This window comes from Rhinolophus sinicus, chromosome 9, assembly GCF_057876585.1.
Source record: "Rhinolophus sinicus isolate RSI-liver-muscle chromosome 9, RSI-T2T, whole genome shotgun sequence".
NCBI lineage: Eukaryota > Metazoa > Chordata > Mammalia > Chiroptera > Rhinolophidae > Rhinolophus > Rhinolophus sinicus.
Window position 1 is genome coordinate 31997592 of NC_142509.1, and position 14718 is coordinate 32012309.

Below are 14718 nucleotides of genomic sequence, written 5' to 3' on the forward strand. Positions count from 1 at the left end.
AAACCCTTGTAGTGACTTTTCCCCTAAGCCAGCAGACAGGCAGCCGCCTTCGGGCGCTGCAAGTGGCTTGAAACGCTTCGCGTCCGCGCGCTTTCTGCCTCGCTGGTTTTCAAATTTGACCTCACGGCAACCAGCCAAGAGAGAGGCTGTTGGGATGTAGAAGAGAGGCCGCGAAGCCGCAACCTGGGTTCTTATATTCATAGTTGTAGAGGTTCGCCCCTCTGGGTAGCTCTTCGGGTGTCTGCGTTCAGCGGCCAGGTACTACAGGTGTTAGGAGTAGATGCGTGTGTGTGTGCGTGCACTTGTGCGTGCTCCATCTGTGGACGTCTCTTTCAATTTGCATTTAGAAGTTCATGCGCAAGACAGTTCCGGATGTAGATGCATTTGGTTGTTTTATAATCAAGACGCGTATAATCAAGATGTATATATGTTGCAGATGTTGGCGTTCAAGTACACGTAACAACAATAATAAAACTAGCTGGCATGTAAGGGCCACGTGCACATGCCAGGCACTCAGTTAAGCACCCCACAAAAGTGATCGCCTTTAAGCCTCACAATTAACCCTTTAAGGCGTGTACGACTTGTATCCCTGGTTTACAAAGGAGGAAACTGAGGCACAGGACAGTTCAGTCACTTACCCAAGATCACCCGAGAAACTGGAGCTAGAATTCCAACCGGAGTGGTTTCCAGAATCCACTTGGATCACTAATTCTAATTCAGGTGTAGGTGTAGGTACCTGCAGTGCTTATGTCCCGGCTGTAGAGAAATCTATAGGCGGGCGTGTTCTGATTTTGGGTGTGTATCTCATGCGCTTTTCATACGAGAACATTTTAATTTCTTCAGGCATCTGTCGTACAGTGTGGAAGGCCGGCGTCCCACTCCCCGGCCCTCTCTCGCTAGTGTCTCGAAGGACCCGTCGGAGGCGAAGATCGCAGGCTTGGGGCCTTTGTTCCCAGGTAGATGAAGCTAGAGGTAGGCTGGGGACAAAACCCCATTTAAAAATGCCTGCGGCCCGGCATTGGAACAGATCCCAAGTTGTCTTCTGGATCGGTGTCGCGAGGGCGCAGGAATTACAACAGCCCGGGCGCGAGCCAGGAAGAGCAGGGCGCCCACGCTAACTCTAGAGTTTCCCTCTCCCGAGGTCGGAGACCAAGACTCGGGCTGTGGGTCTCTTGGGCTTTCTCCTCCGGCCTCGGATCTTCCCCCGCGCCCATCGCATTTGCTGTGTTCCATTTACTCAGGCGCGAAGGCCGGGGCTGCAGGTGGGGACTCTTCCGGCACAAGGACAGTTCATTCTTTCCTGGTTCCACCCTGTCGAGCTTCCAGGAACCTAAGCAAATTTAGGTGTGTTTTTTTCCTGCCCTCTCACTCTCAGGGCTTTGGCCCCAGCTGGGAGCCCAGGGCTCGGTTCGTGGGGAGACAGTCTACTGAGAAGTGGGTGAGGGGTGCGGAGGGCGTAGCCCCGCGTAGGAAAAGGATGCCTAGTTATGCTACAGCGCGGCCCGGGTTCCCCTGCCTGCGCAACTGTAGGCCCCGCGCACCTAAGTCGAGGCCCAGGTCTGACTGCAGGCTGGGCAGGGGTGAAACAACACATTGCTGGGGTCGAGAGTAGGGGACCCTTTTTTTCCTGCGTCCATGACGTATGGCACCTTCTGTCCCGCGGCTGGGACGAAGTCAGGCGGCCTTGCGTCTTGGATCTCGCAGCTTGGGTGCGGTCCCTGGACTTGGTGGGGGGGGGGACTTAGCGAGGGGGCATTGGTACCGTCCGAGCCTTCCGGTTCCCCCCACCCCCAGTCCAACAATCCTGGGCAGCCAGTTTATTTGAGCTTTTGAAATGCGATCCCCGTGCCACTTCGGTTTCCAGCTAATGACCCGAGCTCTGGTTTCGGGTTGGGGAATTGCCCCGGGAGGAGAGGGTGGCTTCCCCAGGCCCGCTCCAGCCAACACCCGCCTAGGCGCTCCTCCCGCCGGCGCGGCCGGCCCAGGAGGGTGCGCTGCTGGCCCTCCAAGGTCCCCAAAGCGTCAAGTACACCCCAGGCACGGAAGTAACACTTGTGCGTGAATTTCCTTCCTGCCATTTTTGCGCGTTGCGGTCCACCCCAGTCCCCAGCGCGGGCGTCTTTGACGTAACTTTTTTTTCCTTCTTATGCCGGGACCTGGCGCCCTGCACTTTTGCAGTAGCCTCAGCCGAGCGCCAGCTGTCTCCGATCGTTACTTTAGTCCCCTCCCCCGCAATCCTCCGAAACTAGCCATAGAGCCGAGGTGTGAGCCTATGCCGATAGTGTGTCTGCTCAATAGTGTACCCCCATCCCATCAACTCCCGGCCTTCCCGCTGGCGTTCACTCTCTCCCGCAGGCCAGCACCGGTTAGCTAATTGGGCATTTGATAGGGCAGGGGTTCTTAACAGGAGCCGCAGCTCAGGGCTTCAGTGAATCCACAGAAATCATACACAAAAGTTTGTTACTATGCTTATATGCATTTTTTTGGTGGGGGGAACCTACAGTTATCCTCAGATTCTCAGCGATGTGTGAAGCCCAACCAAATTAAGACCTATTCACTGCTCTGGGGACAAAAAGAAATGGGGGCAGGGTTTAGGGTGGTCCCTGGAGACTCTAGTCTCGGCCAGGTAGAATTTAGCTTTAGGGACTAGCTCTCCTCTCTCTCTCTCTCTCTCTCTCTCTCTCTCTCTCTCTCTCTCTCTCTCTCTCTCTCATCTTCTGGAAGGACACTATTTTCTTACTTATTTGGAATCTAAGCTTCCAGACAGTGAAGGCCTCAGGCATGGTCTAATTAGTTGACTAATTAATGTATTAACTTATTAACCAAATGATTATGAACAGTCATTATCACCCCCCAATGAATTCTGGGTTAATTTCCTGTTGCTGGGTCACCCCTTCTCAACCATCACAGGTAATAAAAGGAAACCACTTTTCATAAAACAATTACTTTTTACTACATTTCTCCCAAGATCTCAGGCAAAGGGAGCTGCAGGGGAGTCCCCTTTGTGGAGAGACTCTTGGGGTCCAGATTGGAGGTTCCCCAGTCTCTGCACCCCCTCTACAGTGACATGGTGATACGGGCAGGTTTCATCTTTCTTCACGTCTTTGGAAGGACTTAGATTTTTTCATCAAAGCCACACACCGGGTGGAATTGGGGGGTGTAAATTTTGGAAGACAGATGTGTTTGTGTTGGAGGGGGATAGTTTGGGGTCTGAGGGTCCCCTGGCCTTTCTCATCAAGGTAAAAAGTAACACGGGGAAGGCTGGGACCTCTTTCAACACAGATAATTCCCTTTATCTTTACAGCCCAGCAGAGCCTAGAACAAAATAGGCACCTACCCAAAGTGTGTGTGGACCACGCGACTAAACATCCGGGGACGCTACTACCATGGAAGGCAAAGGGTAGAGTGGATGCATTGTAAAATATTGCTTGCATTTCCCTCCATCAGGTTTCCCTCTTTTGTTTCTTTCACTTTTTATTCGGGCAAACACACACACGACACATGACAATTCACAAGCACATAGAGAAACAACCCAGAATGTTCCAGGGGAGAGAGACTGGTTCTCCTGTCCTCCTCCCTGAGACAATAGGGTGCCAGAGAAGCCCCTCACCACCCAAGTCCTGCCTCCATAAATCCCTTTTGTCGGACTTGGCTACTTAGGGATGCATTTCGTTGGCACCAAGGCAAGATTGATTTCAAACAAGATGTAAGCTGAGGCTAGCTAGTTCCCATCACAGTCCGTCCCCCCCCCCCCCTCAAAACAACGAATTCCCCACCAACCTCTCCTCCTCAAACTTTCCTCCAAGGCTTGCTCGAAGGCACATCACAACAAAAGTGTGGGTGGCGAGGCCAGTGTTTGGTGACAGCCTGTGTCTGCTTCACGGAGCTGAGGACACGGCGCTTTTTTCTCTATTTGTTGATAAACAGGCCATTTCTGAGCTGGTTTTATTTGACGTAAAGTCGTTATTTCTTTGTTTTTATTTTTATTTTTTATTGCCATATAGTTTACATACAACATAGTAGACAGAACTTAAGCGTTCATTTAGTTGGTTTTGACAGTTTCCACCCTTGTAACCTCCAGCCCAAGCAAGCTATTCATTCCAGAGAGTTCCCTTATACGCCTTTTCATCAGTCCCCCAAGACAGCGATTCCTGATTTCTATCACCATAGACTCATTTTGCCTGTTCTTCGTTGTATATTTTTATACACAATATACAAATCCATTGACACCCTCCTTGCCCCACCCCCACAGGTAGACAGGAAAGGCGCTATTTCTTGGTACATTATGGTCTTTGAATTGGAACAGAGACCTGAAATGAGAGAGCTCATACAGGAAGGGGAAACTACAGTCGACCAACACTAACCCTTGGTTCCTCCTGGGCGGGGGCAGGGTGGGGAGAATTCAAGCTACCTACTTGTTTTGCAGAACTCAGGGAAGAGAGGATACATCAATACAAGCTAACTCCAACCCGGCTTCCGCGCCTGTGCTTGGCCGTTCCTTTGCCGCCATCTGCTGGTTCTATAGGGAAGTGCATGGGGGCTTTTCCAAGACTTAGGGAAGCTGAGAGTCACTGATTCATCCAGCCAGCCATTATTCATTCAGCAAATCATCATCTGAAACACGTCTCTGTTCTCACGAGATTTACATTCCAGTGAAGGACGTTTCATGGTCATCCCCGGAAAGTAAGGTACAGAGGGAGCAAGGTGTAAGAGGAAAGAGCCATGTCCAACCTGCCGCCTGTTTTCACGTGGTCTGTAAGTTAGCAAAGGATTTTACGTTTTTAAATGGTTGGGAAAAAAAATCAAAAGAGGAATACTTAATGACATGTGAAAATGACTTGATATTCACATTTTAGTGTTCATAAATAGTTTTATTCAAATCCAGGCGCACCGATTCATTTGCCTCTTAGCTAAGGCTGCATTCTCTCTACAATGCCAGAGTGAGTTTTGGCAGATACCAAATGACCTGCAGAATCAGAAATGTTTATTATCCGGCCTTTTGCAGGAAAAGTTTGCTGACCCCACTTCTAAAGGAAGGGGTGGCTACTACACCTATTATTTAAAATGGAAAACTGCTACAAATCCCAAGAAAGTCTGAAACAGTTTCTGTTTCACTGAGAGGGAACAAAAGAAATACAGACTAGGGGATGGTCTCCAGTTGGGTTAAATGAGACTAATAATAATTTAAAAAGTTGCTTTGAAATAGAAATGAAGACATCCAGCACTTAGTAGGTCCTCAATAAAATAGCCAGTTCATTCACAGAAAGTTGCCTCCTCAGGGCAGGAACACAGGATCTTGCACAAAAGGCTCTGATTACTAGATGTAGGCAGTTTCAGTTTAAAATGACTCCACCAAAGATTATAAAGAACAGAGTGTGGGAGTCAAAGGGGAGTGAATGGTGGTGGCCTGTGCAGACTCAAGGTGAAATCAGCTTTGTTTTAGATTCCACTCTCAATGAAGCAAGAGCCTAAAGCTGCAGGATAAAAGCTGAGGCTTGTCATGAATGACTTTTTTTTGTGATTTGCTTTTCTTTAGGCTGAATGGAGGAGACATAGGTCATGTTTGTTTCTAATGCTTGTAGCAATTCAAAACACAAAAGAGGCTACAACAATGTTCTCTCTCTCTCTCTTCCTCTCTCTCTCTTTCTCTCTCTCTCTCTACCCCTATCTCTCTCTTCCTCCCTTCCTTCCTATTCCAGATCACTGCCTTCACTCTGAGGGTCAGGGAAGGAAACTGAGGCTTGGACAATGTAAGTGATTTGCCCAAGGCAGGTCTTACTCTCAAAGCTCAGGCCTCCCCCTCTGTGTCCTTTTTATAACAAAGCCTTGCCTCCCTTTCAGCGTGGGCCTAAATGAGAGTCGCCTTGTTTATCATTTTGAAGCCCCAGGATTTACAGAACCCCAATCTGAGCTGAAAATGGAGGCAATTACCCAGATAATTTAGGTAAACGTCGGGGTTGTGTTGTGAGTGTTTTAACATCCATGTCTGAATTATTGGGAGTAATTGTTTCCACTCCCACTTCTCATTGTGCTGGTGAAGAGGCAATTCTCCCCTGACAGCCCCTGTTTGTTTTGTCCGGGTGGAACAAGGTCGGTAGCTAAGGAGAGAGGGCGAGAACAAAACCCCAGGGAGAGAGGCAGCGGGGCAAACTCTAGAGGACCAAGCCAATTTGTGTTTAAGGTCAATAACCTTTGTGTTTCCATCAAAACCCCATCCAGGAGGCACACTCAACCCTTAGCAATTCTACTTCCAACATGTGAAACATCAAAGTAGCAATGGCTGTGTGTGTGTGTGTGTGTGTGTGTGTGTGTGTGTGTGTGTGTGCATTAAAAAAAGATAATTAAGCAAATAAAGGAGAATTTTTAAAAACTGAAAACAAGTCTCCTATAAGTTCTTAGAAAAAGAGAGTGAATTTTGGAGTCAGTTCCTCCCCCCGCCCCTCTCCCCCACACAGCTTCTCCCCCACAATTTGCTTCTGAGCTTTGTGACACTGGAAAGAATTCAAGCTGCCTAAGCTTTCACTCCTCTTCTCTTAAAACGGGGCCGATAATGAACCTTGCTTTATAGAGTTGTTGTGGGGAGACAATGTATATCCCGCATAGAGCTGGGGGACTGGCACACGTGAGGGATGCACGCCTGCTCTTATTATCATCCATGGGGTCTGAGGTCCCCTCTGCTAAAATGAACGTGATCGCATGCATTTCCAGAAAACAAGGCAACTAGCCCCGGACCTCCCAGCCAGTTTCTTTCCTGGTCGGCACACCCCGGCGAAACAGGAAGGCTGGTGCCCCACTGACACTCGAACAATGGGAAATCCATGCATTAAAGTTTTATAGACTGCGGTAGCCTAGTTCAAAAGAAACAGGCTCTGGAGAAAAGCAAACTGGTGTCCAATGACATGGAGTAGAACCAGGAGCCCGGAGTACATAAGCGTCTTGCCTCTGTTCTTATTTATTTATTGCCCGCTGCTCTCACCAGTCGGGGCAGCAGGGGGTGACAGGCTTCATCATGGTTGGAGATAAGGAAATGGAGGCCCAGGAGTGTCAAGACGTGAAGCTATGTCAGGGTGGGAGAACTCAGCGTTCAGTAAAAACAAGGCCAACTCAGCAAGCAGAACAGATTATAAGAGTGTGGGGTGTAAATCAAAACACGTACAGCGATGATAAAAACCAAACAGGTGTACTGTGCCCCAACTACACATTGGAGTTATCTGGGAGCATTTAAAGGCTGGCAACACCTGGGCTCCAAACCAAACTGGTGGAACCAGAGTTTGGGAGCTGGGCTTACAATCTAATTAGTAAGTCATGATGAGGAGTGAAACAGAGAACACAAATATTTTCTACTTTTTGTGTCAACAGGCGCTTTGAAAAGAACTGGAAAGGAGACATGAACCCCGAGCCCTAAAATTTGGGTGATTCGGTTCCTTCTCCACGGGTCTAGTTTCTTTGGGTCCCTGATGCCCTGAAATTCTATGCAGAGTTTGCCAATGACATGTAGCTGTGGTTTTTTCTAGGGAGATGGCCCAGGGTTTTCATCAAGTTCTCAAAGTAAGTGGAGCTGCTCCTCTGAGGTCACTGCTCCAAGATTAGGTCAGACTAAATACTCACATATTCCAGGAAAGAGATTGTGGCGGGCTCAAACGAAATCTCATGTCACTAAATCCACTACTGTCATGTCCAACACCGGGCCAACACCGCTCAAGGTCATGGCCTTCTCTTCTTTGATTCTCCTGGCTTCCACTGACCCTCGTGACCACGCCTCTTGGAAGCCTTTTTCTTTCCTCAGTTCCCACGATCCCATGGCCCTCTGGTCCTCCTCCTACGTCTCTGGCCATCTTCCTTCCTACTCAATGCACTTGCAGGTTCTTCCTCTTTGCCCAATGCTGGTAGGATGCAGCCTCTTGATTTCTATCCTTGGTCTTCCTCTCTTTTCAGTAAACATGTTTTCCTTGTTCCCAGGGCTCCCTAATTACCAACATGTTGGCAACTTCAAACTTGGTCCCTCTCTGGGCAAATCATTCTGGTGAGCTCCAGGCCCATGGACTTCCTTGGAGTCTCACCTAGACATTTCAATCACACCTTGAAGGCAGGATTTTCAACCTGATCCCATTATTCTTGTTCCCTCCTGCCCAAAACGGAGCACTTTCACTTCTGCATTTCCTGTATCATTGGCTGGTGTCCATCCATCCATCCATCCATCCATCCATCCATCCATCCATCCATCCAACAACTATCTACTAAACCCCTCCTCTGTGTCAGGCATTGTGCTAGGTGTTAGGAATACAGAGATGCCCAAACAGACACATCTCTGCTCTCACGGAATTTATAGTTGATAGGAGAAGACGGTCCTTAAGTAAGAAAACACACAAATGAATATAAACTTACATATTGTGAGAACGTCTCTGAAAGAAGACAATGAAATTCTAGGTACAAGAGTGGCTTGGACTGATTCACAATCCCACTGGAGACAAATGTATCCATCAACAATCCAAGAATAATGTGGACACATTAGGATGATGGGGGAATGTGTCCCCAGGAAGTGTCGTTAGGGCAGGGACATAAATGACACATTGAGGTTAACCAGCTGATGCGTAGGCATATATTCAAGGGGTGAACTGTCAGGTGGTCAGCAGATTCCCAGGAACAACTGATCAGCAATCTATCCCCTCAATGCATCCCGGAGGAATACAAATCTAATAAAGGAATCTGAGAAATCAGGTGTCTGCCCAGCCCAAAGTGAAGAGGGAGAGGTGAGCTGCAGCCAAATGGATGACATTAACATAGCTACAGAAAGATAGGTTTAAGTTCATTAATTTATTTAAGACGTATTTATTGAACACCTACTATATGCCTTGCTCTGTTATTGATGGGTACGGGATGACCGGATTCTACACACACAGAGCTCATTGCCTTTTTATTTCTAGCTTAAGAGAAAGAATATTTAATGCCTGGGAGTTCCTAACCCTTTTTGGGCCATAAACCCATCGGATAGATTGTGAAGCTGAAGGACCCCTTCTCAGATGAATGTTTTTAAATGAATAATGTAAAATACATAGGATTTCAAAGGAAACCGGTTATACTGAAATGCACTTCCTAAGAACTCCTTTACTTGGACTGAGGGGGCATCTCCAAGGTGAAGGTGATAACTCAGGCTGTCACACCCGTGAGCTGTGGTACTTTTCAACTCATGCACCTGATGCCACTCCCTGAGTGTGTGGGTAATGGACAACTTCATTCATTCAACTTGCTAAATGGCTTTCACCCCCGCCCCCCAACTCCTCATTGAATTTTTCTAAAGCAAAGGATGCCTTGGTCAGGAGAGTTGAAAAACTAATTCCCTTGGCAGCTGTAGGGTTCCCCCTGGATCCTTAAATTGGAGTTTTGATGGACACATCTGACTTCCATGGGCTTGTGGATCAGTCCATTCCACAGAGACAAGTTGCCCATTAAAAATGCTAGTTCCAGGGCCCCACCCATGGCGGCTCCTGAGTCAGGGTTTCTTTGTAAGGATCCCCAGGGTCTGAATTTTTAAATTAGGGATTCTCTCATTTAAATTGTCATTTTAAATGACTGGTGATTAAATTGGTCATTCTCTACATCAGAGGCCTGCAGACATTTTCTGAAAAGGTCCAGGTAGTAAATATTTTAGGCTCTGTGGATCACACAGGCTGCAATACAACTCCCCCACAGTGCTATTGCATCATAGGCAGTATGTAAACAGGTAGGCATGACTATGTTCCAACAAGATTTTGTTTATAGACACTAAAATTTAAATTTTATGTAATTTTTACATGTCATGAAATGTTATTCTGCTTTTGATTTTTTCCAACCATCAAAAAAAATAAAAATAAAATTGTGAGGACCATTTTTAGCTCACAGGCCATTAGAAAATAGGCAGTGAGCTGCATTGGACCCATGGGCTCTAGTTTGTCAATTCTTGCTATAGAAGAAGCCACATTTTGAGGATGGAATTAGCTCTTTTCTGATAACATTCCAAAAGTATGATCATACCTCTGAAAGACAGCTTTACAAGGTCTGACAGTGAAGTTTGCGAACTTGTTGCAATGATCTTGCTAAACTTTTTTGATATCAGAGGGATTATTCAGTATGAATTTGTACCAACTGGACAAACAGTTAACCATGTTTACTATTTGTAAGTGCTGAAAAGGCTGCATGAAAAAGTTAGACGACCTGAACTTTTCCCTAACAATTCATGGCTCTTGCATCACGACAATGCACCAGCTCATAGGGCACTGTCTGTGAGGGAGTTTTTAGCCAGTAAACAAATAACTGCATTGGAACACCCTCCCTACTCACCTGATCTGGCCCCCAATGACTTCTTTCTTTACCCAAAGATAAAGGAAATATTGAAAGGAAGACATTTTGATGACATTCAGGACATCAAGGATCGTACACCGACAGCTCTGATGGCCATTCCAGAAAAAGAGTTCCAGAATTGCTTTGAAGGGTGGACTAGGTGCTGGCATCGGTGCATAGCGTCCCAAGGGGAGTACTTGGAAGGTGACTGTAGTGATATTCAGCAATGAGGTGTGTAGCACTTTTTCTAGGACGAGTTCACAAACTTAATTGTTTGATCTTCGTATGTTAAGGTTATTTGGGGGTGTCTCAAAGATAATTGAATTGTGGGTATTCTTAGATGTTTGGGGCTGAATTGTACCCTCCTAACATTCGTATGTTGAAGCCCTAATCCCAGGATCTCAGAATGTGACAGTATTTGGAGACAGGGTCTTTAAAGATGTGATTAAGTTAGAATGAGGTCATCAGGGTGGGCTTTCCTCCACTATGACTGGTGTCCTTATAAGAGGAGGCGATTAGAACACAGACATACACAGAGGGAAGACATGTAAAGACACAGGGAGCCACCTCTGAGCCATCTGAGGGCCTCAGAAGAAACCAACACTGCCAACTCCTTAATCTTGAACTTCTTGCCCTCAGTCTGTGGTGCTTTGTTACGGCAGCCTTGGGAAACTCACACACTAGGTGTTGGGTGTACCTGCCATGCAGAGTCATTCCTAATCTTCCCATAGGCCCTGTGAGCTAGGTATAGCAATTCTTTTCTAGGTGGGAAGACGGAAAATTGGAAGGGCTAGGTTCATTGTCCAAACTCACACAGGTGAGAAATAGATTAAACTTCCAGAGCCATTACTCTCCTCTGCATGCCTGTGTGTCACCATAGAACCTATTTGTTCTTCACAGAAAACGTGAAATGCAGTGGAAAACTTTGGGCAGAAGAAAGCTGTTGGTGGAAACAGATGTACGTTAGGAGTCCAGACTCTATCATGTGTGAGTCCTGGGAAGGCAGCGTCAGATAAGCCCCTTCCCTTCTGGGTCCTCCGTTTTCATCACTATGAAAGGGGTGTCGCACCAGCGGAATTCCCAAGGCCTCTGGCAACAGTAGCCCAGGAAGATTCAAGGGCAAGTGCCTTGCCCACTTTGGTGAGCTTCTTCTAGAAGATTCCTCAGGTTTAGCGCCAAACTCTTGTCTCACCAATGGAGTTACTGTGTTTAATTGGCTGACGGCCATGAGACTTCTGAGAAAAAAAGGAAGGCACACGATTCTAGCCAAGGAACCCCATAACCTCATCTGCTCTTTCCTCTTGACTTCAAAAACACCCCCGTTCCATTTCCTTTCCGTGGCAGTGTTGGTTTTACGAGCTCAGATGGGACTCTAGATGTCCCCTCCCTCAAGAGGAATGCCAGGATCTGCTTTGTTGTTGAAGGTCGGGATTGGCGCCTGCAGATGGGGGCGTCTTTGGCAGGGGGTTTAATGAGTTTTCCGTCTTCGGGGTGGTGGGTGCTTCCTTGACTCCACACCCTCTCTCTCCCAGGCTTGGACCCTGTTCTCTGGAGAACAATCCATCCTTTCTGGGACTGACTTCAGTTAATGGGAGTGGGGAGGAAGTGCCCGGGAGCAGGGGCGGCTGGGGGTGTGTGTGTGGGGTGTAGATCCTGCTAATACTGGGATGGCCACAAAAGCTGGCATTACAATGGCAGCGCCCTCCAATAAGGGCCTTGTCTGAGAGTCAGAAGAGAGGCTGGCGGGGCGGAAATGGAGGAAGAATGCATTGCTATTGTCCATGCTGGGGAAGCTCAAGTGGGCCCCCTGGGAGAGCCCCCACCCCCAGGAGGCTCTTGACGACCACTTCAGACAGACCCCCAGTCTTCAGCGATTAATGAAAAGCAAGTGGGCAGTGGGTGAAAGCTCACACACTCCACCTCGGGGCTCCTGAGGGGTTAGGGCGTGGGGTTTTGACTGAGAATCAAGAAGCATCCACACTGTTCCCTCTTCTTAAAAAACATCCACTTAAAAAAAATGTCCGCTTTCTTTTTGGAAGGTCTTCCCCCCCACATCACCCTCCACCCGCCTTTGAAATCTCAAGGCATGAGGCATTTCGGCTAAGGAACAGACTCAGAAATGACAAATGGCTGGTGTTAGGGACAAATTCCATCTTCTGAACAAAAATAGTTCCGTATGCTATTCAAGATAGGACCTTTAGATAACCATGGTCTGTGTTTTTCCGGGGGCATGGCCACCACAATATCCCTAGCCCACTCCCCTCCAGGCAGCCTAACAAATGAGTGAAAGCAGGGAGGCGCTGTCTGAGGGAGGTGCTTTAGAGATACTTTCTCCGTGGGGGTGAAGATTGATTCAGGGAGAGGTGGGAGCAAAACTCTTACTCTGTTTATGTATAAAGCATGGGTGTGCATACAAATAAGCACATACATAACAATATGCAGTGTTTGATATCACAATATCTGTGATGTTAACATTTCATGGGGTGGGGGCCTGAAGAAAAACATGTCTAAAAAGGCTCCTTAAGGGGTGCACTGATGAAAAGTTTGAGAAACACTGGCTGAGAGTTATATAGATTTGGTCAGAGGGTCTTCATTCAAAACCCAGCCTTGTAGCTTTCTAGCTGTGTGACCCTGAGCCAGTGACTTAACGTCTCTGAGCTCAGTGTTTTCCCAGTGAAGTGGAGACTATACTATCTCTATATCTATGGATTTAAAGCCTTAACACATCCGAAGTGGCTAGAACAGCATCTGGCATCTCGCAAGCATTAGGTCGCTGTTTGTTGTTTTTATCATTAGGAATGCAGAGGCTCAGCTTTGTCATTTTCTGCCTTCCAGCATTTGCATGTAAGATTATGTTGGCTAACCTGAGCTCTTAGGAGCTCTGCTGGCACCCCAGGAGCCCAGTTCTCAGACTCTCACTAAGAGATGCGATCATTAGACCTTTGGCTAAGTCAAGTTTTCCCATCAGGTGTGTTACTCCGAGTGGAGGAACACAGTGCCAGCCCTGGAGGGCCACAGGCCACCCTTAGGACCTATCTCATTGTTTTTCATGCCTACCGAAAATGAGGTTCTGGAAAGGCCATCTTGGGAACATACAATTCCATCTGTTATTGTTTAATTTACTATCATAATCGTCATCGTCCTTAGGAAATTATGCCATGTTTCCAACCCATATTCTGGCAAAGCTCTTGAGCCATTCTTAGTTGTAATGGGGATTTAACAGGACCTTCCATTTTCCTAGGGGTGGACACTTGCCGCGTCCTTTGGAAATTTTCCCATGAAAACACCACCGGTTTCTGTCAGCCCTAATCCCTTGTAGATAAGGAAACGAACGCTTGGAGAAGTTATGTGACATCCCCAGAGTTACATAGCCAGTCACAGCAAATGAGATTTGAAGCCATATCCTGTTGATTCCAAAGCTTTTGACACAATACAGCCTCCAAATTAAACAGAATAACAACAACAACAACAAAAATAACTCACATGTATTGACTTGCAGGCCCCAGAGACTCTTGACAACCACTTCAGACAGACCCCCAGTCTTTAGACATTCTGTTGTGTCAGATAATGTGCTAAGCACTAATGGGCCTTGTAGTATTTAATGAGCACGCTACCTCTTTTTATTCCCATTCCTCAGATGAAGAAACTGAGGCTCAGACAAATTAAAGTCTTTTGCCCATGACCCCAAAATAAGGAAGTGGGAAAGATGAAGTTTGCATCTAGGCCTAACACCTGAGTATGTGTTTCTAACCACTTCACTATGTCCAAGTCATTCATTCATTCCTTCATTCATTCTCCATTTTCCCATTCAAATCTGTACTGAGGATTTAATAGACTGTGATTCCTGAAGTCTCTTCCTGTGGCTCCTTCTCTGAGGATTTCCTTTCTTGGCTCCTCACTGTCCCTGTCCCTCCCCCTCCCCCTTCTAAATATGGTTGGAAAGTGAAAATCCTGTTGGGAGTATCAGATGAGACACAAGTGGTGAAAATGTTGTCTCTTCTCTCCCTCTGACTGGAGAGGCAGGTTGGGCCTGGCGCACATGTGTTGGTTCTGTGACCTGGAACAACGCACTTCCTCTCTGTGGTCTCAGCGTCCTCATCAGTTAAAACAGAGATCCTAATACCGGTCCCAAAGGGTTGTTGTGAAGGAAAAAGGAAATTGTGTGCAAAACACTCATGAGAAAATTAACATAGGAGAGGTCCTTCCCTGGGAACAGAGATCCACTGCCAGTTGACATGACTGGAACCTCGAGCAGGTTCAGCTGAAGGAGTGGAGGGGGCCGGGGTGGGACCTGCACAGGCCTCCTAGGCCTGTGTACCTCCCGTGTTCTGACCCTCCCTGTATATGGTGACTACGTCTGGGAGAGTTCAACGCAACTAAGTTGTGCACAAAAAAACTCCC